Source organism: Panthera uncia, chromosome B4, assembly GCF_023721935.1.
Source record: "Panthera uncia isolate 11264 chromosome B4, Puncia_PCG_1.0, whole genome shotgun sequence".
Taxonomy (NCBI): Eukaryota; Metazoa; Chordata; class Mammalia; order Carnivora; family Felidae; genus Panthera; species Panthera uncia.
In genome coordinates, this window is record NC_064809.1 from 2012968 (window position 1) to 2038175 (window position 25208).

The 25208-nt window shown below is 39.3% G+C and overlaps 1 long non-coding RNA gene across 1 annotated transcript; it reads left to right on the forward strand.

The window, feature by feature from the left end:
- The first annotated feature begins 1191 nt into the window (after nucleotides 1-1191).
- On the forward strand, nucleotides 1192-23962 carry LOC125918476 (uncharacterized). The gene is made up of 3 exons (XR_007456452.1): nucleotides 1192-1552; nucleotides 1819-1890; nucleotides 23829-23962. It is a non-coding gene; the product is annotated as an uncharacterized LOC125918476 (long non-coding RNA).
- The last annotated feature ends 1246 nt before the right edge of the window (nucleotides 23963-25208 follow it).

Consider the following 25208-nt stretch of genomic DNA (forward strand, 5'->3'; position numbering starts at 1 on the left):
TGTTAACTTGCTCTGTTCAGTAGCCTTCCAAGTTCCTTTTCAGTCTTAAGTGGTTGCAATCATGTGAAAACTAGTAGCCCAGCAGCCACCCAAAGGCTCATAATGGGTCTGGAGCTATTTTAAAATCCCATTCTTCGACTCCTCATCATTTGACCTGTCTTGGAGGTTACTTCAAAGTTCCAAGTTGTAGGTCTTCCCTTTCTTTGACCTGATTCAAATGTTGCCCAATGTAAAGAGCCTTTTCTTAGTTGATTACAAAACTGACACTTGCTGTTAAACATCATAGTTCTAAGTTTGAGAGAAAGACTTCAGAGAAAAATGGGTTAAAAACCCTAAAAGCAAAATCTGGGGAATGCAGTATTCATAGGGATCCTCTAAAAACTCCAGTGTAGTCTTTGGACCACAGAAGGTCTCGTGTATGCCTAGGCCATGTTGTGTGCTCAGGAAAGCTAGAAGAAAGATTGAGGCTTTCTGGTTTGGTGGTTGCACATAAGGATGAAATGAAGGCTAAACCAGAGTTTTCAGCTCCCTGAGTGTTAAAAGCATACCTCTGTACACATACAGATTCCACTAAGCCTGGGAGACTTCGTGATTCCAGGCATTTGTTATTAGATGACCAATGAGCTGAGCAGAAAGTTCAGTGGCCACAATGACATGAAATAGATTCAAGACACTTGATAAAAAACAAAATTTTTGAGATGGTAAATCTCTAGAGCTGCCATGTACTATTTGAAAGGATTTTTTCCCAAAAATTTAAAAAGGGAAATACTACCCAAAGGGGAAATCAATAAAACCATCATCCATGAAGCCCAAATGTTGAACTTAAGGACTTCAATTCACCTCTTGAGACATGTGTTCAATCTTCAGTGTTTATACAATGAAGTATATCACATGTACTGGGTCATAGCAAATGGATTGTTTCAGTCAGAATCCTATTGAAATGGTGGCCTGAAGTGTGGGGGTGGTATGGGAAATGATACTGGAGAGGTAAAGGCTTTCAGTTACAGAATTAATTCACAGGGATGAAAGGTACAGTATAGGGAATATAGTCAGAGTAGCCTTGAGTGGTGACAGATGGGAGCTACACTTGGGGTAAAAATTTTACGGAAAGGCTCACCAGCAGATTTGAGCAGTTAAAAAAATCAGTATTTTGAAACTTCTAAAAATGTTTACTCATTTTTTTAGAGACCGAGACCACCACATGAGTGGGGAAAGGCAGAGAGAGAGGGAGATACAGAATCGGAAGCAGGCTCCAGGCTCTGAGCTGTCGGCACAGAACCCAACACGGGGCTCAAACTCCGAGCTGAAATCGAATGCTTAACTGACTGAGCCACCCAGTGCCCTGAAGAATCAGTATTTTGAAGATACTTGACATTATTCATTCAAAAGAACATCAAGAATGAGGGAAAATGAAGATTTAGACCTATGAGATCTTATTCAACATAAACATGTGAATAATGCAGTATTAGAGGAGGGAAAAGGGAAAACAGGATGCTTGAAGGAAATGGCTGGAAACTTTAAAAATGTTAAACTCAAGTGAAATAAACCAAAAGTGAGTCACACCTGGACACATGCAGCATTTACTTGTCAAAAACCGAAGCAATTATTAGCCAGGAGGAAAGGACTCCTCGTCTCTAAGGGAGCCCCTACAAGCTGATACAGCCTATTTCCTAGCTCTCCTCAGTAACTCTGGAGGCTGGGAGTCCTTGCGATGCCATATTCAAAGATGGGGGGGGGGGCAAAAAATAAGGATCACAAGTAACTTTAAAAAATGGAGAAAATAGCCCAATGCTTAAGTTGCTAAATCTTTTCTTCCAGAACTAATGGAATCTTTGAGGCAGAAGTAAGACACTAGAGAGGAACTCGAATCTGCAAAGGACACTGGGAAAGGTAACCATACAGTTAATAAAGGGTTACATTTGCTATTTCTCCTATCTGACTTCAAGGACCAGGAGTTTTGGCAAAAAGTCTGCATTGAGGGTACATGACCTAAAAACACAGTACAACAAATCAGAAGGATAAGGCCTTTAAGCATTTTTACACATTTGGAAACAAAACATTGTCTAAAAATAGGACAAACGGGTGCCTGGGTGGCTCAGTTAACTTCCAACTTTGGCTCAGGTGAGGATCTCATGGTTCGTGGGTTTCGAGCCCTATGTCAGTCTCTGTGCTGACAGCTCAGATCCTGGAGCCTGCTTTCAGATTCGGTGTATCCCTCCCTCTCTCTGCTCCTCCCCTGCTGTAGTTGGAGAAGCAGGTAAATTGGAACAATGGATTGGAGAGGACTAAAAACTTTCCCAAGCTGATACTCTCAGGATTCAAAAAGTCCTAGGAGTCAAGTACAGAATAAATGCAAAGCATAGAGTTCGCCATAACTGGGAAATTTAAAATCTGAAGAAACTAGTTAAAATCTGAAAACCAGGGAAGAGAACCCAGCCAAGCATCACATTTACCAAGGACTTCTAGACCGACGTGGGGGGAGTCCGCTATTCACTAGGCCAGCTCTCTGTGCTTGTGTACTCAGCTCACCAATAACAGAGAGGGAGATCCTGGCAGTCAGAAGCGACAGGGTGTTAGAAGACTGTGCTCCCATCACCCCTGCAGCCCAAACCTGAGTTCTGGTTAAAGGTGAGGCAAATCTAAACGAGCTGGCAGGGGTGGGGGAAGGTAACTGGTAGCATTTACAACACAGCACCACCTACACTAAGGGGAACTAGCATCTGCTTTGCCGACTGTCTTCTGACTTCTGTAGGAGAATACAGCATGCCATCACTTGAGGCTTCGAATCCGTAGGTCTCTTGGGGGCGAGAATGGAGGGCATCCCCTTCAAGGCCCTGATAGAAGTGTGATATAGGGTCCAGCAGGTCTGAGGAAGAGTGTGAACAGTCCTGCACATAACCCTGCTCCTGGACCTTCACATATCTCCCCTTCTCCCTGAGACTTGGGTTTTGGCCAGACCACTGTAGTTGGTGTTCTGGATAAGTTGTCAGAGCAGGGTTGATGTTTGGGCCTCTCCTGCCGTGAATCTGGGCCACACGCAGCAGCAGATGGACAGAGTGAGACCCCTGCCCCTCTCTCCTGGCTGTCCTGCACTTAGTGGATTCCTGGGCTCTCCAGGGCCCTCCTGAAAGGGGCAAGGTGGTGTGATGGGAAATTGTAGAGCGGTGACCTTTGACCTATGGGAGGAGGGAGAATTAGGGCAGAGCTGGAGCTTGCCTTCTCTGTGGTTTCCCTAGATCGCCTGTTCTAAATCTCCTGTGTAAGGTCTTTGTGAAAATGTCTTGGAACACTGGGCAGTCAGCCATGCTTGTCCCTGATGCTGGGGTCTGCTCAGTACCTCCCTTCATCGGTTCTTCTCCACACTGCCTCCCCTGTACTCCTGCTTCCCTGGAAAAGAACTTTACAAGATGTTCATTCTTAAACGTCTGCCTCACATCTTTTATCTAAAAAGCTCAGGTAAACTTAAGAACTCTGATGCCTTCCTACTCTTGATCCCTCTGCAAATGGTTTTTCTATACTTTAAATGTTCCTGGATTTTCTAAGTGCATCCTCTGATGAATGGATCGTGGTTGGGCAAATATCTGGACAAGCCAGAAGTCCCATGGAATTTACAGCTCGATAAATGAAAGGTGGAAGTTGGTTGTGAGATAACCCAATCGTCTCCCTGCTCTCTTCAAACATTGTGTTTAATAGACTAGAAGGAAAATCCGAAAAGTTTTTAAAAGACTAAAACAGGGGACAAAGAACAAGTAATGCAAGTAGAATGAAAAAGATTTAAACACGTCAGTGGTGATGTTAAATACAAATGGACGTAGATAAAACTAAGATCTTGACTGACTTCTATATTTGATCTAAATTTAAGGTAATTAACTGGAAAAATGCAATCTAAACCAACTAAAACATTCTTTTTGAGCGTACGGTGGGGAGGGGCAGAGAATCCCAGGCAGGCTCTGCATGGTCAGCAAAGCTGGACTAGGGGCTCAAACCTGTGAACGGTGAATCATGTCTGAGCCAAAGTCAAGAGTTGGACGGACACTCAATCAGCTGAGCCACCACACACACCTGAAGTAATTTCTGAGGCCATATTTTAAGATACTCTACAAAATATAAAGACAAATTTGAAACTTTCAGATAATAAACCCCACCCATCTTTGAGGCCAGGATTGCCTTAATACGAAAACAAGACAAAGGGGATTATGAAAATGTTAATTATCCCTCCAAATATAGATTACTTGAATCTCTAATGAAAATAACAGATTATGAAGCTTGATAAGATGACTCTAAGACCTACATGGGGATAAAAAGTCAAGAATAGCCAAAAATTTAGGAGAAAATTGGTGGGAAAGCTTCCTCTACTGGATTACTGTAGCTTTTTTTTTTTTTTTAATATTTTTTGAGAGAACAAGCAGGGGAGGGGCAGAGAGAGAGGGAGATGCAGAATCCGAAGCAGGCTCCAGGGTCCCAGCTGTCAGCCCTAGAGCCCTACACAGGGCTTGAGCTCACAAACTGAGATCATGACCTGAGCCAAAGTCACTTAACCGACTGAGCCACCCAGGGCGCTCCTACTGTAGCTTTTTTTTTTTTTTAAGTTACTGTAATTAAGATAAATTACTCCAGGATGGAAAAATACAATGTAGTAGGGGGCCTGCAGAAACTGGTTACTTGTAGAACCATATTTTAAAAAGCTGCTTACTCTGTATCATTGCAAACATAAGCATTGTGGATACAAAATAGCAGCATAGCCTTCTCAATTCTAGAACGTTTTCATAAACCGTGGAGAAAAGTCTGGAGGAACCAGTAACTAATTGGACATTATAATTAAGAACTTGTGTTTATGGAAAGACTGGAATAAAGGGACATACCACAGGGGTAACACGTATTTGCAATATGTATATAGAACCAGCAGTGCTCTCATATGCAGAAAATAATGGAGTTTGAATCATTTTCAAGCACTTTTGAGAACAATTTAGCATAGGCCACTAGAGTTGCATAAATTAAGACTGACTTGGAAAGCCTTTCAAACATATTTCCCTACAGAACTATGTGCCCGTATACACGTTGGAGAGTAGGCGTTATTTACAAAAGCGACAGACTGGGGTAAAAATGCCTCAAAAGCATAATAGATACCTGTGTCGTAGGACACTCAGTGGAGTGTTAGCATTTGCAGTAAAACATTAGTTCATGGTACTAAATCCATGATTTGCACAACAGCAAACTAAGCTCAGAACTGCACTTTCACGAAAGTCAAAATTGAACTGGTGTTGAGCACCTGTGATGGGGTAAAACACGAAAAGTGATTTCTGTAAAAGTCAGGATGGGGTGGTGTGGAAGAATAGCTTCTGGGAAGCTGGCACTGGGGTTTGTTGACGTGTGGTCTATGTTGGTGATGGATGACGTTGGTGATGGTGCCGTGAGCCATATCCTGGTCTTGCCAGTTTCCAGAGAGTCATGAGGGTCAATCCTGAATTTAATAAACCATACAGCATAAAGGTTTGACAACGTGTATCGTGATTACCACAACGAGCTTAGCTAACATCCGTCATCTCCTATAGGTAAGATAAAACCAGAAGTTTTCTATTCTTTCCTTGGAATGAGAACTCTTAGGGTTTACTCCCAACAACTTGGGCATACATCATACAGCAGTGATACAGTTTTTACATTACATCGTGAACGCTTGCTTATCTTACAGTTCAAACCCTGTGCCTTTTTGCCACCTTCTCCATTCCCTGACATCTGGCCCGGGTCTCTGGTAACCACAAATCTGATGGGTTTGGCTTTTGTTTTTAGATGCAAACTGTGACATCAGGCAGTAGGTTTTCCTCTGGCTTATTTTGCTTGGTGGTAATGCCCTCAATGTCTGTCTGTGCTGTTGGAAATAGCCGTGTTTCCTCCTTTCTTAGGACTGAGCAATACTCTACAGGCAGGTGTGTGTATACCATATCAGTCAAGCGTCTGACTTTGGCTCTGGTCATGATCTCACGGTTTGTGACTTCTAGCCCCGCGTTGGGCTCTGCACTGACCGTGTGGAGCCTGCTTGGGATTTTGTCTCCCTCCCTTTACTGCTTCTCCCCCCCCCCCCCCCCCAAATAACCTTAAAAACAGACTTCCTGTTTCTCAACACCGGCATCTGTTACCCCTTTTATATAGCCTGTCTAACAGGTGTGAGGTGATGCTTCCTTGTGGTTCTGATGTGTTTTCTAATGGCTAATGGTTGAGCATTTTTCACGTACCTGTTGGCTATTAGTAGAGTGTCTTTATTGGATTATTTTTTTTCCCTGCTTTTGTGGGAGTTTTTTAATACATTTTGTAGATTAACTCCTTATCAGATATGGTCTGAAAATCTTTCGCCACTCTGTTGCCCTTTCACTTTGTTCTTTTACTGTGTAGGAGCTTTTTAGTTGTAGTTCTGCTCCTTGTTGCTTATGCTTTAGGTGTCAGACCTAAAGATTCATTACCAAGACCTATGGCACAGAGCCTGTTAAGTTTTTTTGAGAGCCAGGGAGGGGCAGAGAGAGCATCCCAAGCAGACTCCATGCTCAGTGTGGAGCCCAACATGGGGCTTGAGCTTGTGAATCGTGTGACATTTGTGACCTGAGCTGAAATCAAGGGTCAGACGCTTAACTGAGCCACCCAGGTACCCCACCAGTTCTTTTTTTTTTTTTTATTTTAACTTTTTTAAATTTACATCTGTATCAGTTAATATATAGTGCAACAATGATTTCAGGAGTAGATTCCTTAATGCCTCTTACCCTTTCAGCACATCCCCCCTCCCGCAACCCCTCCTGTAACCCTCGGTTCTCCATATTTGAGTCTCTTCTGTTTTGTCCCCCTCCCTGTTTTTATATTACTTTTATTTCCCTTCCCTTATGTTCATCTGTTTTGTCTCTTAAAGTCCTCATAGAAGTGAAATCATGATTGTCTTTCTCTAATTTCACTTAGCATAATACCCCCCCAGTTCCATCCATGTAATTGTAAATGGAAAGATTTCATTCTTTTTGATTGCCAAGTAATACTCCATTTTGTGTGTGTGTGTGTGTGTGTGTGTGTGTGTGTGTGTGTGTGTGTGTAATATCATCACATCTTCTTTATCCATTCATCTGTTGATGGACATTTGGGCTCTTTCCATACTTTGGCTATTGTCGATAGTGCTGCTATAAACGTGGGTGCATGTGTCCCTTTGAAACAGCACACTGCATCCTGTGGATAAATGCCTAGTAGTGCAATTACTGGGTCATAGAGTAGTTCTATTTTTAGTTTTTTGAGGAGCCTCCATACTGTTTTCCAGAGGGGCTGCACCAGCTTGCATTCCTGCCAACAGTGCAAAAGAGATCCTCTTTCCCCAAATCCTTGCCAACATCTGTTGTTGCCTGAGTTATTAATGTTAGCCATTCTGACAGGTGTGAGGTACTATCTCATTATGGTTTTGATTTGTATTTCCCTGATGAGTGATGTTGAGCATTTTTTCATGTGTTGGTTGGCCATCTGGATGTCTTCTTTGGAGAAGTGTCTATTCATGTCTTTTGCCCATTTCTTCACTGGATTGTTTTTTGGGTGTTGAGTTTGATAAGTTCTTTATAGATTTTGGGTATTAACCCTTTATCTGATATGTCACTTGCAAATATCTTCTCCCATTCTGTTAGTTGACTTTTAATTTTGCTGATTGTTTCCTTTGCTGTGCAGAAGCTTTTTATTTTGATGAGGTCCCAGTAGTTCATTTTTGCTTTTGTTGCCCTTGCCTCTGGAGATGTGTTGAGTAAGAAGTTGCTGCGGCCGAGGTTGAAGAGGTTTTTGCCTGCTTTCTCCTCGAGGATTTTCATGGCTTTCTGTCTTACATTTAGGTCTTTCATCCATTTTGAACTTATTTTTGCATATGGTGTAAGAAAGTGGTCCAGGTTCATTCTTCATGTCGCTGTCCAGTTTTCCCAGCACCACTTGCTGAAGAGACTGTCATTATTCCATTGGATATTCTTTCCTGCTTTGTCAAAGATGAGTTGGCCATATGTTTGTGGGTCCATTTCTGGGTTGTCTGTTTTATTGATCTGTGTGTTCTTGTGCCAGTACCATACTGTCTTGATGATCACAGCTTTGTAGTATAGCTTGAAGTCTGGGATTGTGATGCCACCTCCTTTGGTTTTCTTTTTCAAGATTGCTTTGGCTATTTGGGGTCTTTTCTGGTTCCATACAAATCTTAGGATTATTTGTTCTAGCTCTGTGAAGAATGCTGGTGTTACTTTGATAGGGATTGCATTGACTATGTAGATTGCTTTGGGTAGTACCAACATTTTAACAATATTTGTTCTTCCTGTCCAGGAGCGTGGAATCTTTTTCCATTTCTTTTTTGTGTCTTCAATTTCTTTCATAAGCTTTCTATAGTTCTCAGTGTATAGAATTTTCACCTCTTTGGTTAGATTTATTCCTAGGTATTTTATGATTTTTGGTGCAACTGTAAATGGGATAGATTCCTGGATTTCTGTCATTTCATTGTTGGTGTATAGGAATGCAACTGATTTCTGTGCATTGATTTTTATATCCTGCAACTTTGCTGAATTCGTGAATCAATTCTAGCAGTTTTTTGGTGGAATCTTCTGGGTTTTCTATATAAAGTATCCTGTCAACTGTGAAGAGTGAACATTTGACCTCCTCCTGGCTGATTTGGATGCCTTTTATTTCTTTGTGTTGTATGATTGCAGAGGCTAAGACTTCCAATACTATGTTGAATAACAGTGGTAAGACTGGACATCCCTGTCTTGTTCCTGACTTTAGGGGGAAAGCTGTCAGTTTTTTCCCATTGAGGATGATATTAGCACTAGGTCTTTTATATATGGCTTTTATGATCTCGAGGTATGCTCCTTTTATCCCTACTTTCTTGAGGGTTTTTATCAAGAAAGGATGGTATATTTTGTCAAATGCTTTCTCTGCATCTGTTGAGAGGATCTTCTGGTTCTTGTCCTTTTTATTGATGTGATGAATCATGTGAAGTGTTTTGCGGATATTGAACCAGCCCTGCATCCCAGGTATAAATCCTGCTTGGTCGTGGTGAGTAATTTTTTTTAATGTATTGTTGGAGCCGGTTGGCTAATACCTTGTTGAGGATTTTTGCATCCATGTTCATCAGGGAAATTGGTCTATAGTTCTCCTTTTTAGTGGGGTCTCTGTCTGGTTTTGGAATCAAGGTAATCCTGGCTTCATTGAGTTTGGAAGTTTTCCTTCCATTTCTGTTTTTTGGAATAGCTTCAAGAGAATAGGTGTTAACTCTTCCTTAAATGTTTGGTAGAATTATCCTGGAAAGCCATCTGGCCCTGGACTCTTGTTTTTGGCAGATTTTTGATTACTAATTCAATTTCCTTACTGGTTATGGGTCTGTTCAAATTTGTTTCTTCCTGGTTCAATTTTGGTAGTGCATATGTGTGTAGGAATTTGTTTCTTCCAGATTGCCCATAATATTCTGTTTTTATTTCTGTTGTGTTGTGATCTCTCCTTTTTCATTCTTGATTTTATTTAGGTCTTTTTTCTTTTTGATAAAACTGGCTAGTGGTTTATCAATTTTAATTCTTTCAAAGAACCAGCTTTTGGTTTCCTTAATCTGTTAGGTTTTTTTTTTTGGTTTCTATAGCATTAATTTCTGCTTTAATCTTTATTGATAATTTCCTGTCTTCTGCTGGTTTTGGGTTTTATTTGCTATTTTTCCAGCTCCTTAAGGCATAAGGTTAGGTTGTGTATCTGAGATCTTTCTTTAGGAAAGCCTGGATTGCTATATACTTATGACTGCCTCCCAGAGGTTTTGGGTTATTTTCATTGCCTTCTGTATACTTTTTAACTTCATTAACTTCTTGGTTAGCCCATTCATTCTTTAGTAGGATTTTAAGTCTCCAAGTATTTGTTACCTTTCCAAACTTTTTCTTGTGGTTGATTTTGAGTTTCGTAGTGTTGTAGTCTGAAAATATGCACAGTATGATCTTGATCTTTTTGTGCTTAGGGCTGATTTGTGTCCCAGTATAGTCTATTCTGGAGAACATTCCATGTGCACTGGAGAAGAATGTATATTCTGCTTTAGGATGAAATGTGAATATCTGTTCAGTCCATCTGATCCAGTGTGTCATTCAAAGCCATTGTTTCCTTGTTGATTTTTTGATTACATAATGTGTCCATTGCTGTGAGTGGGGTGCTGAAGTCTCCTATTATGGTAGTACTATCGATGAGTTTCTTTATGTTTGTGATTAATAGATTTATATATTTGGGTGCTACACATTTGGTGCATAAATGTTTACAATTGTTAGGTCTTCTTGGTGGATAGACCCCTTGATTAGGATATAATGTCCTTCTGCATCTCTTGATACAGTCTTTATTTTAAGGTCTAGATTGTCTGATAGAAGTATGGCTACTCTACGTAGCAATCTCTTACTCAACACATCCCCAAAGGCAAGGGAATTAAAAGCAAAAATGAACTACTGGGACCTTATGAAGATAAAAAGCTTCTGCACAGCAAAGGAAACAACCAACAAAACTAAAAGGCAACCAACGGAATGGGAAAAGATATTTGCAAATGACATATTGGACAAAGGGCTAGTATCCAAAATCTATAAAGAGCTCACCAAACTCCACACCCGAAAAACAACCCAGTGAAGAAATGGGCAGAAAACATGAACAGACCCTTCTCTAAAGACCTCCAGATGGCCAACAGGCACATGAAAAGATGCTCAATGTCGCTCCTTATCAGGGAAATACAAATCAAAACCACACCCAGATATCACCTCATGCCAGAGTGGCCAAAATGAACAAATCAGGAGACTATAGATGCTGGAGAGGATGTGGAGAAACGGGAACCCTCTCGCACTGTTGGTGGGAATGCAAATTGGTGCAGCCACTCTGGAAAACAGTGTGGAGGTTCCTCAGAAAATTAAAAATAGACCTACCCTATGACCCAGCAATAGCACTGCTAGGAATTTACCCAAGGGATACAGGAGTACTGATGCATAGGGGCACTTGTCCCCCAATGTTTATCAATGGAGTACTATGTGGCAATAAGAATGAAATATGGCCCTTTGCAGCAACGTGGATGGAACTGGAGAGTGTTATGCTAAGTGAAATAAGCCATACAGAGAAAGACAGATACCCTATGTTTTCACTCTTCTGTGGATCCTGAGAAACTTAAACCCATGGGGGAGGGGAAGAAAAAAAAGGTTAGAGTGGGAGAGAGCCAAAGCATAAGACTCTCAAAAACTGAGAACAAGCTGAGGATTGATGGGGGGTGGGAGGGAGGGAAGGGTGGGTGATGGGTATTGAGGGCACCTTTTGGGATGAGCACTGGGTGTTGCATGGAAACCATTTTGACAACAAATTTCATATGTTGAAAAAATTAAAAAAAAAAAAAAGTATGGCTACTCTGGGTTTCTTTTGTTGACCATTAGCATGATAGATGGTTCTCCATCCCCTTATTTTCAATCTGAAGGTATCTGTAGGTCTAAAGTGGGTCTCCTGTAAACAGCATATAGATGGAGCTTGTTTTCTCATCCATCCTGTTACCCTATGTCTTTTGATTGGAGCATTGAGTCCATTGACGTTTAGAGTGAGTACTGTAAGATAGGAATCTATTGCTATTATGTTCTTACAGAGTTGGAGTTTCTGGTGGTGTTCTAATCTTTGCTGCTTTTGGTGTATGTGTGTGTATTGGTATACACACACCCATGAATACATATATATTTTTTCCATCTTTCTCCCCTCAGAGTCCCCCTTAAAATTTCTTGCAGGGCTGGTTTAGTGGTCACAAACTCCTTTAACTTTTGTTTGGGACACTTTCTCCAATTTTGAATGACAGCCTTGCTGGATAAAGAATTCTTGGTTGCATATTTTTCTGATTCAGCACATTGAATGTATCCTGCCACTCCTTTCTGGCCTGCCAAGTTTCTGTCAGTAGGTCTGCTGCAAATGTGATCTGTCTTCCCTTGTAGGTTAGGGACTTTTTTTTTTTTCTTTCCCTTGCTGCTTTTGTGATTCTCTCCTTGCCTGAGTATTTTTTGAATTTGACTATGATATGCCTTGTTGATAGTTGGTTTTTGTTTAATGGGGGTCCTCTGTGCTTCCTGGATTTTGATGTCTGTGTCTTTCCCCAGGTTAGGAAAGTATTCTGCTATGATCTGCTCACAATAACCCTTCTACCCCCATTTCTCTCTTCCTCTTCTGAGATGCCTATGATTCTGACGTTGTTCCTTTTTAATGAGTCACTGATTTCTCTAATTCTTATATACTGCTCTTTGGACTTAATCTCCCTCTTGTTTTCTGCTTCCTTATTCTCTATAAGTTTGTCCTCTGTAACACTGGTTCTCTGTTCTGCCTCATCCATCCTTGCTGCCGCTGCATCCATCTGTGATTGCAGCTCAGTTATAACATTTTTAATTTTGTTCTGGCTATTTTTTTTTTTTTTTACCTTTATCTCTGCAGAAAGGGAGTCTAATCTATTTTCGACTACCAACTAGTAGTATTGGGATTCTAAATTCTGGTTCAGACATCTTCTATCTGTTTTGGTTAAATCCCTGGCTGTCGTTTCTTCGTGTTCTTTCTTTTGGGGTGAATTGCTTTGTTTTGTCATTTTGAAGGGAGAAAAGGAATTGAGGTAGAAAAAGTAAAATTAAAAAAAATTAAAAAAAATATTAAAATTAAAAATACACAAAATCGAATAAGTGATGCTAGATCCTGGGTGTGTTTTGGTCTGGGTGTTGAAAGTGGTTTGAAAGATTGCAGGAAAAGGGGAAGAAATCATTTGAGAATTTGAAAAAAATGAATACACTGAAGAGACTAAAATGTGATGATGGGAGTAAAATAGAATTTGAAAAAACTTACACAAAAGTAAAGAATATAGTGGAAAAAATTAAAGAACAATATTTTAATAAAATTAAAAATAAAAATGAATTTTTCTGTATTCAAGAAAAATGAAAAAAAATCACTTTAAAATTTGAAAAAGTGAATACACTGTAGTAGACTAAAATAAAATGGATGTAAAATAGAATTTGAAAAAATTACATAAAAGCAAAAAATGTAAAAACTAAAGGAAAAATATTTTTAATAGAAATTGAAAAAAAAATTTTTCTCTTAGTTCTGTGGTTCAGGTTGTGCAGATTGTTGTGTTAATCCTCAAATCAGTTTTCTAGGTGTGCAAGATGGTTTAGTGTTGGTCTGGCTGTATTTCATGGATGTGAGACACACAAAAAAAATTTCCATGCTGTTCTGCCATCTTCACCCTCACCAATTCTTTATCTCAGGATTACTTCTATTCAGGATCTATGATTATGTATGAATTCTAGAATTTTCTGTGAAAAATTTCTTTGAAATTTGGATAATTAAATTGAATTTGTAGAATGCTTTGCATAGGAAGGACTTTTTTAATAATGTTCTTCCAATCCATGAAATAGGGAGATCTTTCATTTGTGTCTTCAGTGTCTTTAATCAGTGTTCTTTATAATTTTCAGTGTATGGATCTTCCTTGGATAAATGGACTCCTAAATGTCCATTTTATACAAGTTGTTATGCTAATGGACTTTTTTAGTATAGTTCATATAGTTATTTCTCGGTGTACAACTTTGTGATGAGACAAGTTTATACCATATACTGTGTTCATGAGTAGAACTATCACTTGCCCTACTACATTGCTATTACAATATTATTGACTGTATTCCTTATGCTTTGCTTCTCATTTCTGGAACTTAATCCACAAGGAGGCCTGTATCTCCCTCTACACATTTTGATCATCCCCTCCCCCTCCACTCTCTACTCTGGCAACCATCAATTCTCTATAGTTCTCATTCTTTTTCCGTTATTTTTTAGATTGCATTTATGAGTAGAATCATATGGTATTTGTCTTAGTATGATTTGACTAAGAATAGTAACCTCAAGGTCCATCCATGTTGTTGGAAATGCCACGATTTCCTCCTTTTTAAAGGCTGTGTGATGTTCCATTGTATATACACGCATCATCATTATCCATTCATCTGATGGACCCTTAAGTTGCTTCTAGGTCTTGGCTGTTGCAAATAATGCTGCAATAAACGTAGAGGCACATATCTTTTCAAGTTAATGGCTTTGTTTTTCCTGGGTAAATACCCAATACTGTGAGTATTGAACCATTCTTGGAATCCAGGAATAAATCCCACCTGATTGTGGTGAATGATCTTTTTGATGTATCGTTTTAGGTGTTTTGCCATTATTTTGCTCAGGATTTTTCTATATTTCAGGGAAATTGGCCTATAGTTTCCTTTTTGTGTGGGGTCTTCATCTAGTTTTGGTATCAGGGTAATATTTTCCTTTTCTATTTTTTTCAGAATAGTTTGAGGAGAATAAGTGTGAACTCATATTTAAATGGTAGAATTCACTTGTGAACCCATCTTGTCCTGAACTTTTGTTTTTTGGTAGTCTTTTGATTACCAGTTCAATTTTGTTACTTGTAATCCATCTGTCCAGATGATCTATTTCCTCCTGGTTCATTTTTGGAAGATTGTTTCTCAGAATTTATCCATCTCTTCTAGGTTGCCAAGTTTGTTAGCATATGGTTTTTCATAGTATTGTTATAATCCTTTGTATTTGTATGATATTATGATTTGAGTCCTTTTTTTTTTTTTTTTTTGAGTCTGACTAATGGTTTGTCAACCTTGTCAAAGGATTAGCTCTTGATTTCACTAATTTTCTGTAGTTTAGTCTGTTATTTCCTATAGGTGTAAAGTTAGATTGTTTGAACTTGTTTCTTGAGGTAGGCCTGTAATGCTCTAGAATTCCCTCTTGAAACTATTCCTGCTGTGTCCCAGAGATTTTTCAGACTGTTTTCATTTGTATCTATATATTTTTTAAATTCTTCTTTGATTGCTTAATTGACCCATTGGTTGCCTCCATGTATCCATGTGTTTGGTTTTTGTCCTGTTATTTTTTTAAGCTTCTAGTTTTATACTGTTGTGACCAGAAAAAAGCATAGTATGATTTCAAACTTAAATCTATTGAGGTTTGTTTTACAGCTGAATACATTATTCTGGAAAATGTTCCATCTGTGCTTGAATATGTATTCCATTTTTCAACAGAATGTTCTGGATATGTTAGGTCCATCTGATCCAATGTGTCAAAGACCTTGTTGCCTCATTGATTTCCTCTCTGGATTATCGATCCATTGATGTAAATGCAGTTTTAGTCCCAAACTATTGCATTGCTATTAGTTTTTTGTCAATGTTTGCTTTATGTATTTAGATGCTTCAGGGTTGGGTACATAGGCATTTACATCTTTTTTTTTTTTTTTGTATCAAGTTTTTAAATTCTAGCTAACATAGTGTAATATTGATGTCAGTAGAATTTAGTGATTCATCTCTTACCTAAAAGACCCAGTGCTCCTCAGGGGATGGGCTAAATGGATGATGGGTATTAAGGAGAGCACTTGTGATATTTACAATGTTATGTCATCTTGTTGATTAGGTCCCTTTATCAATGTGTAATGGTTGTCTTAGTCTCTTGTTATGGTCTTTGTTTTAGAGTATATTTTGTCTGCTATAAGTATTGCTACTCTTGCTTTCCTTTTGTACTTCAGTTTGCATGGTGAATGTTCCTCTGTTCCTTCACTTTGTTTATATAGATCTTTAGGTCTGATGTGAGCCTTTTATAGGCAGCATACAGATCCCTTTTTCTCCATTCTGCCACTCTGTCTTTAGATTTGAGAATTTAGATAATCTAAAGTATTTTTTTGATATGTACTTAATTACCATTTAAAAATGTTTTCTTGTTTTGTACAAAGTTTCATCTTGTTCTTTCCAATCAATGAGTATAATGTTTAGACTTGTTTTTTTTAGGGGGATATCCTAGGTTTTGGGTCTGTGGAGACCATGAGGTTCATACATAACCTAAGTAAATAGGGGTCCATATTTGGTGACTTAAGTTCAGTCCTATTCTTAAAAAAAAATTTCCCTTTTTTACTTCTCCACATCTTACATATACATTGTCATAATTTACACCTTTTTATTCATATTTTCCTTATATCCACTTACGGCCATTTCCTTTCAATTTAATTTTCTCTTGCTGCACAACTACTTTGGTTATCTGAAGAGGCTGTATTAAGTACTTCAGTCTCAAAATTTTAATTCTAGTATAATTAACATACAGTGTTACATGAGTCTCAGGTGTGCAATCTGGGGATTGAATGATTCTGTATATTACTGGGTGATCTTCATGAAAAGTACTCTTTAAAACCCTCCACATACTTCATATTCCCACCCACTTCCCTTCTGATAACCATCGGTTCTCTATAGTTAAGAGTCTCGGGGTATTTTGAGGTGGGGGGTTCTTTTTTCTTGAATTGCATAGGAGTGAAATCATGCTATTCCTGACTTCTTTTATTTCACTCAGCCATAAGAATGAAATCTTGCTATTTGCAACAACATGGATGGATCAGTTGGTTGTTTTTGACTGTAGCCATTCTAACAGCTGTGAGGTAATGTAGTATTGTGGTTTTGTTATACATATCCCTGATGAGAAGTTGCTCGATATTGCTCATTACATGTCTGTAGGCCATCTCTATGTTGTCTTTGTCAAAGACAAATTGACCATATAATTGTAGGTTTATTCCTTGGCTCTCCATTCTGTTCTATTGATCTGTGTGTCTATTTTTGTGCTAACACCATACTGTTCTGATTATTATGGCTTTGTGTAACATATTAAATCTAGAATTGTTACCTCCAGCTTTATTCTTAGGATTGCTCTGGTTATTTGGGGTATTCTGTGGTTCCATACAAGTTTTAAGATTAATCTGTTCTAGTTTTATGAAAAATGCCATTGGAATTTTGATAGCAATTGCATTGAATCTGTAGATTGGGCAATATGGACATTTTGACATCATGACTTCTGATTCATGCAGATGGAATATCTTTCCATTTGTGTCAATTTCTCTCACTGGTGTTTATTTTGTTTTTAGTTTTTGGGGTTACAGGTCTTTTACCTCTTTGGGTTAAGTTTATTCCTAGGTAATTATTTTTGGTGTAATTGTAAATGGGATTGTCTCTGTATTTTCTGCAACCTTGTTAAGGGATAGAAATGTTACCAATGTCTGGGCATTAAATTTGTATCCTGCCACTTGCCTGATTTTGTTACTTCCAGTAGTTTTCTTTGATAGTATCTTCAGGATTTTCTATGTGTACTATTCAGTCATCTGAAAATAGTGATAGTGTTTCTTTATCAAAATCCCTCTTTGTTTGGCTGGATGTGGCCAGTACTTCCAGTATTATGTTTAGAAAAATTGGTGAATGTGATCCTTGTCTTCCTGATCTTGAGGGGAAAAGCTGTTTTTCACCACAGAGGAGGATGATAGTCATGAGTTTTTCATAGATGGTCCTCACCATGTTATGTTCCCTCTAAACCTATTTTGTTGAGGGTTTTTTTTTTTTTATCATGAATTGATATACTTTGTCAAATGTTTTTCTGTATCTATTAAAATGTTGCTAATACCAAGGATTTTTGCATCTATGTTCATCAGAAATAGTGACCTGCTGTAGTATTTTTTTTTTCCAGTGTCTTTATCTACTTTTAGTATCAGGGTAAAGCTGGCTTCCCAAAGTGAATTTGGAAGCTCTCCTTTCTGTTGTATTTTTTTTTGGAATAGTTTGAGAAGAACAGGGTATAGATTTTTCTTGAAATATTTAAAAAGAATTTTTTAAAGTTTATTTTGAGGGAGGACAAGGGGGGAGGAGGAGAGAGAATCCCAAGCAGGCTCTGCACCATCAGCATGGAGCCCAAAATGGGGCTCAAACTCATGAACCATGAGATCATTAACTGAGCCAAAACTAAGAGTGGGTCACTTCACTGACTGAGCCACCCAGGTGCTTCAGTATGGATTCTTTTTTAAATGTTTGGTATAATTGAAGTGGTCTATAAGTGAAGTGGTCTGGTCCTGGAGAGGTGGTGGTGATGTTGGGAATTGATTACTGATTCAGTTTCATTGCTGGCAATTGGACTGTTAAAATTTTTTCTATTTCTTAGTAATTCAGTTTGGGGACCTTATATTTTTCTAGGAAACTATCCATTTCTCTGGATTGGCATATAATTTTTCATAATAATCCTTTGTAAGCTTTTGTAGTTTTGTGGTGGTCTAGTCTGATTTTGAGTTTTGTGGAATTTTTTGTGTGTGGTTCCCCCCAGCCCAGGATTTTGGCTAAAGATTTATCAATTCTGTTGATCTTCTCAAAGAACCAGGTTCTGGTTTCATAGGTCCATTTTTGTTTCTATTTTTGCTTATTTCTGCTCAAATCTGTATTTCCTTTTACTGTTTTTGGTTTTGTTTTTCTAGCTGCTTCAGGTAAGTTTACCTTGAGAGCTTTCTTGCTTGTTGAGGTAGGCCTGAATTGCTATAAACTTCCTCTTAGAATAGCTTTTGCTGTATCCCAAAGATTTTGGACCATTGTGTGTTCATTTTGTCTTCATGTGTTTTGTTATTTCCTCTTTGGTTTCCTGGCTGACATTCATTGTTAAACTGTTATTTAACCTCCATGTGTTTGTGTTCTTTCCAGACTTTTTTTCTTGTGATAATTTCATAGCCTTGTCAGAAAAGATGCATGGTATGACTTCAATCTTGATGAACTGGTTGAGACTTGTTTTGTGGCCTAGTTAGGTGATCTATTCTAGAGAATGTTGGAGAGTGTTCTATGTGCACTCAGAAAGAATGTATATTCTATTTCAGGATGGATGGTTCTGAAGGTATCTGTTAGATCTATATGGTGGAATGTGTCCTTCAAAGCCGCCATTTCCTTGTTTTCTGTTTGAGCTATCCAGTGATGTATGTGGGGGGTGTTAAAGTCTCTTATTACTATATTGCTATTTCTTAGTTTTATATATTGGTGCATAAATACTTAAAATTGTTGTATCTCTTTGTTGGATTATTCCCTTCAGGATTATATATTATCCTCCTTTGTCTCCTGAGCCTTTTTTAAAAAGTATTTTGTCAAATACACGTATTGCAACCCAGCTTCCTTTTCACGTCTCTTTGTATGACCAATGCTTTTCCATCATAAACCATGTAGTTCTCTAGTCCCTCTGACCTGCAGAACTTTCCTGCAACTTCTCCACTGCTTCCCAGAGTTCCTAGTGTTGTCTCTTTTGCATGCTACTTTCTCTTGAATACTGCAGCTTTTTTTTCTCTTGCCCAAGCACGGAGGGATCTGTTCTTGGTCCCTACGTACTGTCCATCCCCAGTGGCAGTGTTGGGGGTTCCTCTTGTTACCATGTCCACATCTCTTGCAGTTCTCTCTTCAGTTGGGAAGCTTTTTGTCTTGCCCTCGGTTTTTCTTCGGAGGAATGGTCTGTTTAGTAGGTGGAATTTGGTTCTGTGGAGATGAGTTCTCTCTTCCTATATTGCCATCTTAAGCCAGAACTCCTCTTGATAGGACTTTATTTTTTTTTTTATTTTTTATTTTTTTTTATTTTTGGGACAGAGAGAGACAGAGCATGAACGGGGGAGGGTCAGAGAGAGAGGGAGACACAGAATCGGAAACAGGCTCCAGGCTCTGAGCCATCAGCCCAGAGCCTGACGCGGGGCTCGAACTCACGGACCGCGAGATCGTGACCTGGCTGAAGTCGGACGCTTAACCGACTGCGCCACCCAGGCGCCCCTTGATAGGACTTTAAATGGGATTGTTTTCTGGTTTCCTTTTAATGGAAATTTATGTAAAGAAATACAACTATTTTTGTATGTTTTCTGTTCTTCCACTTCATAGAATTTTGGTTTTAGTGGTTGTGTGGAGTCCTCAAGGTTTTCTGCCTATGAGATCGTGTCTTCTGCAAGCATAGTTTTACTCCTCTTCTGAGTTGAATACCTTCTCTTTTTTGGCCTGCTAGCCCTTGCTCTTAAATACAGTATTGTGTTGAATACAAGTGCTGTGAGTATCCTTGCCTTGGGCTGAGTGTTAGAGGAAGAGCTTTTTACCTTTCCCCATTGTTGATCGTTAGCTGTGGGCTTTTTGTAAGTGAACATTAATCATAACGGTAGGACGCTGGCATGAGAACTAGCATAGACTTTGGGAATAGAGAGCCTGGAGATCCAAGTAAATATGGTGAACCAGCTTCTGACAAGGGCACCAAAAATACACAATATATTCTCCTCAGTGGTACTGGGAAAATGGAGTATCCACATGCAAAAGAATGAAATTGGACCCTTAAACCATGCAGAAGAACTAAAACAGAATACTTTAAATAGTAACCCGTCAAAACTCCTGAGAGAACATGAAATAGCTCCTTGACATTGGCGTTGGCAGTAACTTCTTGGGATGTGACTGAGACACGGGCAACAAAAGCAAAAGTGAATGAGCACAACTACGTCAAACTTATCAACTTTGACATACCAAGAGGAGCCGTCAATAAAATGAAGTCACCCTGCAAGATGGGAGAAAATACTTGCAAGCCCTGTAACCGATTAGGGGTTAATATTCAAAATGTCTAACGAACTCCTATGGATCAATAGCTGTAAAGAGGGAAAAAACTTATTTTGAGAAATGTCTCCCCATTTTTAATTATGTATAAATGTCCTACAAGGATATGAAAAGGGGCTTATCTCCACTGATCAAGGGAAGTGTCCGTCCAAACTACAGTGAGCTCCATCACCTCATGCTGTTAAGAAAATACAAGATCACAAATGTTGGTGAGGAGATAGAGAAAAGGGACACTCACGCACTGTTGGGGGGGGGGGGGGCGTGTAAATTGGTGCAGCCACTGTGAAGAACAGTATAGAGGTTCCTCAAAAAGTTAGAACTACCAGGTGATCTAGCCCACCACTTCTGGGTATTTACTCAGGCGAAATGAAATCGGGATTTTGGAATTCACCCTCAAGTTCAAATGAACTATTCCTAATAGCTTAAATGAGGAAACCACTTAAGTGCCTGTTGACAGACGGATACAGAAATTGTGGTATAGTGAAAAGCTCAGCTGTGAAAAGGGAGACCCTGTCACTTGCAGCACCATGGATGAATGTGGAGGACATGCTAAGTGGAATAAGCCGGACCCAGAAGAAAAACCTCTCCCCTGAAATCTAAAAAGTTGAACGTGTAGAAGCCGACAGTAGGTGGTGGGGAAATGGGCGCAAAGTGGCAGCTCTGTGGAATGACCGAGTCCTGGGATCTCCTAAACCGCACGAGGATGGCAGTTGGCAATTCTGTATCGAACACTGGATGTGCTAAGAGTAGGTTTTAGGTGCGCCTGTCACAGTGGTAACTATGTGAGGAGAGGAGGTGTTTATCAGCTTGACAGTCGTGATCATGTCAACCTACATATCGGGTCACCACACCGTACGCCTTAAATATATTTGTACTAAAATAAGCAGTTGACCTACCCCTTCAACGAAAACTCCAGAAGGGCATGAGTCATGAACTTCATCTTCCCTCATTGATATAAGTGAATCCTGAAGCCCTGGGGGAGGGGAAAAAAAAAAGCTGTAGAAAATTTCATGCAGTGTATACTTACAGAAAAGTACATACATGTGTGTGTGTATATATAAGCACATATGCATGAACTCTTGTGTGTATATGAATGTCAGGCATAAATGTATGTAAATATACAGAAAACTTAAAACTGTAACCTATTAATAGAATGCATACATAGGTAGTAAAACTCTAAGGGAAAACACAGGAATCATTTGACCCAAAATTCATAATGGTGCACCTTGACTCTGAGGAAGGTCATGATAGAAATGAGTTAACAAGGAGTTTCAGAGGTGTGCTTTTAAAAATTTTTTAAATGTTTATTTTTGGGAGACAGTGTGAGTGGGGCAGGGGCAGAGAGAGAGAGAGAGAGAGAGACAGAATCTGAAGAGGCTCTGGGGTCTGAGCTGCCAGCACAGAGTCCGACACAGGGCTTAAACTCTCAAACTGTGGGATCATGACCTGAGCCAAAGTCAGACACTTAACCAACTGAGCCACCCAGGTGCCCCTCAGAGGTGTACTTCTAATTCTATTCCTTAAACAGCATGGTGGGGGGAAAAGGTGTTTGCTGTACCTTCTACGTATGAAATCAAGAATCAATGTGATGTGTATCCAGTGATGCTGTTTAATCAAGACCAACTTTTTTTCCTGTGTCCTACACGCTTGCCAAGAATAATTCTAACGTAAAGGGTAAAGTAGCCCACATCCAGGTGCTCAAAATCCAAGGGGTACTGATCATTGACATTTGGGCTGTAGTTGAGTTCTTGATGAATGGCTGTATAGTTGGATGCTAGAATTCATTCATTTTGTACATTAAAATTTGGGTGTGTTTTAAAATTTTCATGTTTATTTTTGAGAGAGAGTGGAGGAGGAGCAGAGAGAGCGGGAGACCCAGAATCCGAAGCAGGCTCCGAGTGGTCAGCACAGAGCCCTTTGTGGGACTTGAACTCGTGAACTGCGAGATCATGACCGAATCTGGAGTTGGACTCTTAACTGACTGAGCCACCCCGGTGCCTGTAAAACTTTGGTGTGTTTTAAATTGATTTTGGGGTTTAATTATCACTGTTGTCTTAACTTCCTGCTAACTTAAAGCCTTTTGCTTTTTAAACCCTAAGGACCTAGGCATGTCAAATTTTTTTTAAATGGCTAAAAAAAAAACAAAAAAAAAAACCCTAAAGACATATATGACCTAAATTACAGTGGTTTATGGAATATCAAAAACCTTCTGTGTTTCAAAACAGAGAATTCTATCTTAAAAGATACGGTGAGTCTAATAAAAATCAAGAAACAGATTGAATGGTCATGAACAAGCCTTTGGGGGGGTTTTCCATGACAAGTATTGCCCAACATTTAAGTGTCATCAAAGGTGAGTACATTTACGTTAAGGATTAAAATTTGAAGGCACACATTTGAAACTGAACGAAAGGAGAATCAGGGCAAACGTGTCACTATGGGTCTCTGACTTTCGGGATGTCCTGTTTCTCTAGCCTGGGGAGATTTTGTAAACCCTCGGCACGTTTTCAAAATGCTTTTGGATTCTCTTTACTTCACCAAGCATTCTTCCCTACATAGTTTTTTTTCCTGGCAAAAATTCAGTGAAACCAATCCGATTTCCCCCCAGAACCAGAAAGTGTTAAAGTTCCCAATTCTTACACTAGAATTTTCACCATTTGAGTTGATATTGAACACATTCGTGTAGTAAGTTTGCTTTCAGGTATTTCTTATAAATATGATTTTGTGTACTGTCATATCTTATGATTCACACCTATGTTATAAGTAGGACTATCTCCTATATACTTTCTAGCATGTTTCAGCTTTTAAAGAAGTTTAGAAGTTTACTCTCACTGAGGCATATTGAATTACTGTATGAATTTCTCTAGTTGTGAGGGTACAGTTTATGAGAATTGATCTTGCCCTTTTGCTGCACATTCAGACCTCTTCTAGCATTTGCTGATACACATGCATAGGTATATATGTATGTTGATATAGTCCTGTGTGTGTATATATATGTATCTTATATGGTGTATCTACTTTGCATACTTGCTGGTATTCTATAAGTAGAAGATCCTCTGGACCTTCCTTCAAGATGGATTCCTGTGAACAACCATGTAGTTAGCATTTATATACTGGATAGCACCTGCCAGACCTTGTTCTCAGAGCTCAGATATTAACACAATTCTTACAATGGTACTATGATGTAGGCTTCATTATCACCACATGTGTAGTGAAGGGCAGGCCCTGCGTATGGAGCTGTGTCTGGCTCAGGGTCTCAATCCTAAACCACTAGGCTACCTCTTCTAATAGCTAAAATAGATCGTTTTTGCAACAGACCTTGTACAAGGATTTTTTCCTACTTATTTTAACTAGGAGTTAAGATACTGTTGTTGTAACCTGTCCTTAAACTTGTAGATGACAAAAGTAAGACCTAGAGAAGCCTCTAAAACAAGCCAGGAACAGTGGAGCCCGGAGCTGAAGCTGGTCTCATTCCACAAGATGCCTGCTGAGTGACCCTTTCCTGACGATAATCAGAGGCTGCTTGCAGCTCCAAGGTAGCCACTGGCAAGCTGGTTTTTTAAGCTGGGAAGTTTGACCTTACAGAAAATACATGCATCACATTTTTTTTTTCTTTAGCGTCTTCTCAAATAACCACGATGCTTGTATCTTATTTGGGAGATTCTTTCAGATGAAGGAAGGACCTGTAGTAATCCAAAATAGAGATCATCTTGTACTCTTCACACATTTCCAATGACTAATTCTCATTGGACCAGTGACCAATTCTGACAACAGCACCTTGGGATACGGGTAAGGTAAATGTTTTGCCCTTGACGGTATTGTTAATGTTTAGTGCTGGGCTGAAACAGGAACTAGATTTGGATGGAAAGTACCCCTAAGTTTGTGTGCTCAAACCTGAAGGGCGTGTGGGAGGGGTACCATTGCTGCTTGTATTCTGTGCATGCAACACTAGGGACTGAGCGTGGTGTCCCCTGAGAAGAGAGTACGACCTACTGTCCAAGATGTGTCACTTCAGATCTCAAAGAACATGGATTCTTTGAGGCGAAAGCAATTAAGACTCCGGAAACTCAGGAAGAGCTTGTTAACTCCCCTTCTCTGCACCCCCCCCCCCCAAAAACCTAAAAGCTTAGATGAGGGGCCAGTATGAGGAAGAGGGTCTTCCCAAAGCTTAACGTCTTATGTTAGACTTTGTGGCTGGGCCAACATCAGCCTGGCCACCTAGGAGTCTGTTTTGTCGTCTGTTAATGACCACTAATAATCAGCCCAAAGGAGCTAGTGGGGAACAATTGGTCCCTGCTCCAGGGCTGTTACAGCTTTAGTGTCAATGTATTTTATAAACTAAAACTCTGTCCTTTCAGGGATGAAAGATGAACTTCTTGGACTATTGGCCTGCTGTTAAGATTGTGAACGTTTCCTCGTTAAAAACAAGATGGAAGACCCAAAGTGAAGTACCTTATGCTGAACTCCATGTCACCAAATCAAGACTAAAGTTGTACCTTTTCCAGAAATGGAATCTTAAACCTCTCAACCAGGTATTGCTGATCTGCATGACTTAGGTCATCTGCCTGACAGACTCCTATCCCCAAGGAAAGTGACCTTGCACTCACCAACCTGTTTTTCTGCCTTCCTTATGCCTATAAAAGTCTTTCATTTTATGTAACAAGTTGAACTCCTATTTGCTAGATGGAATGTTGACTGCTTTGAAGGGTGTTTTGAGCAAAAATGGATTTAATTTTAAGATGCTTCATTTTAAAGCCATCCTGGTGTCAGAAGAGG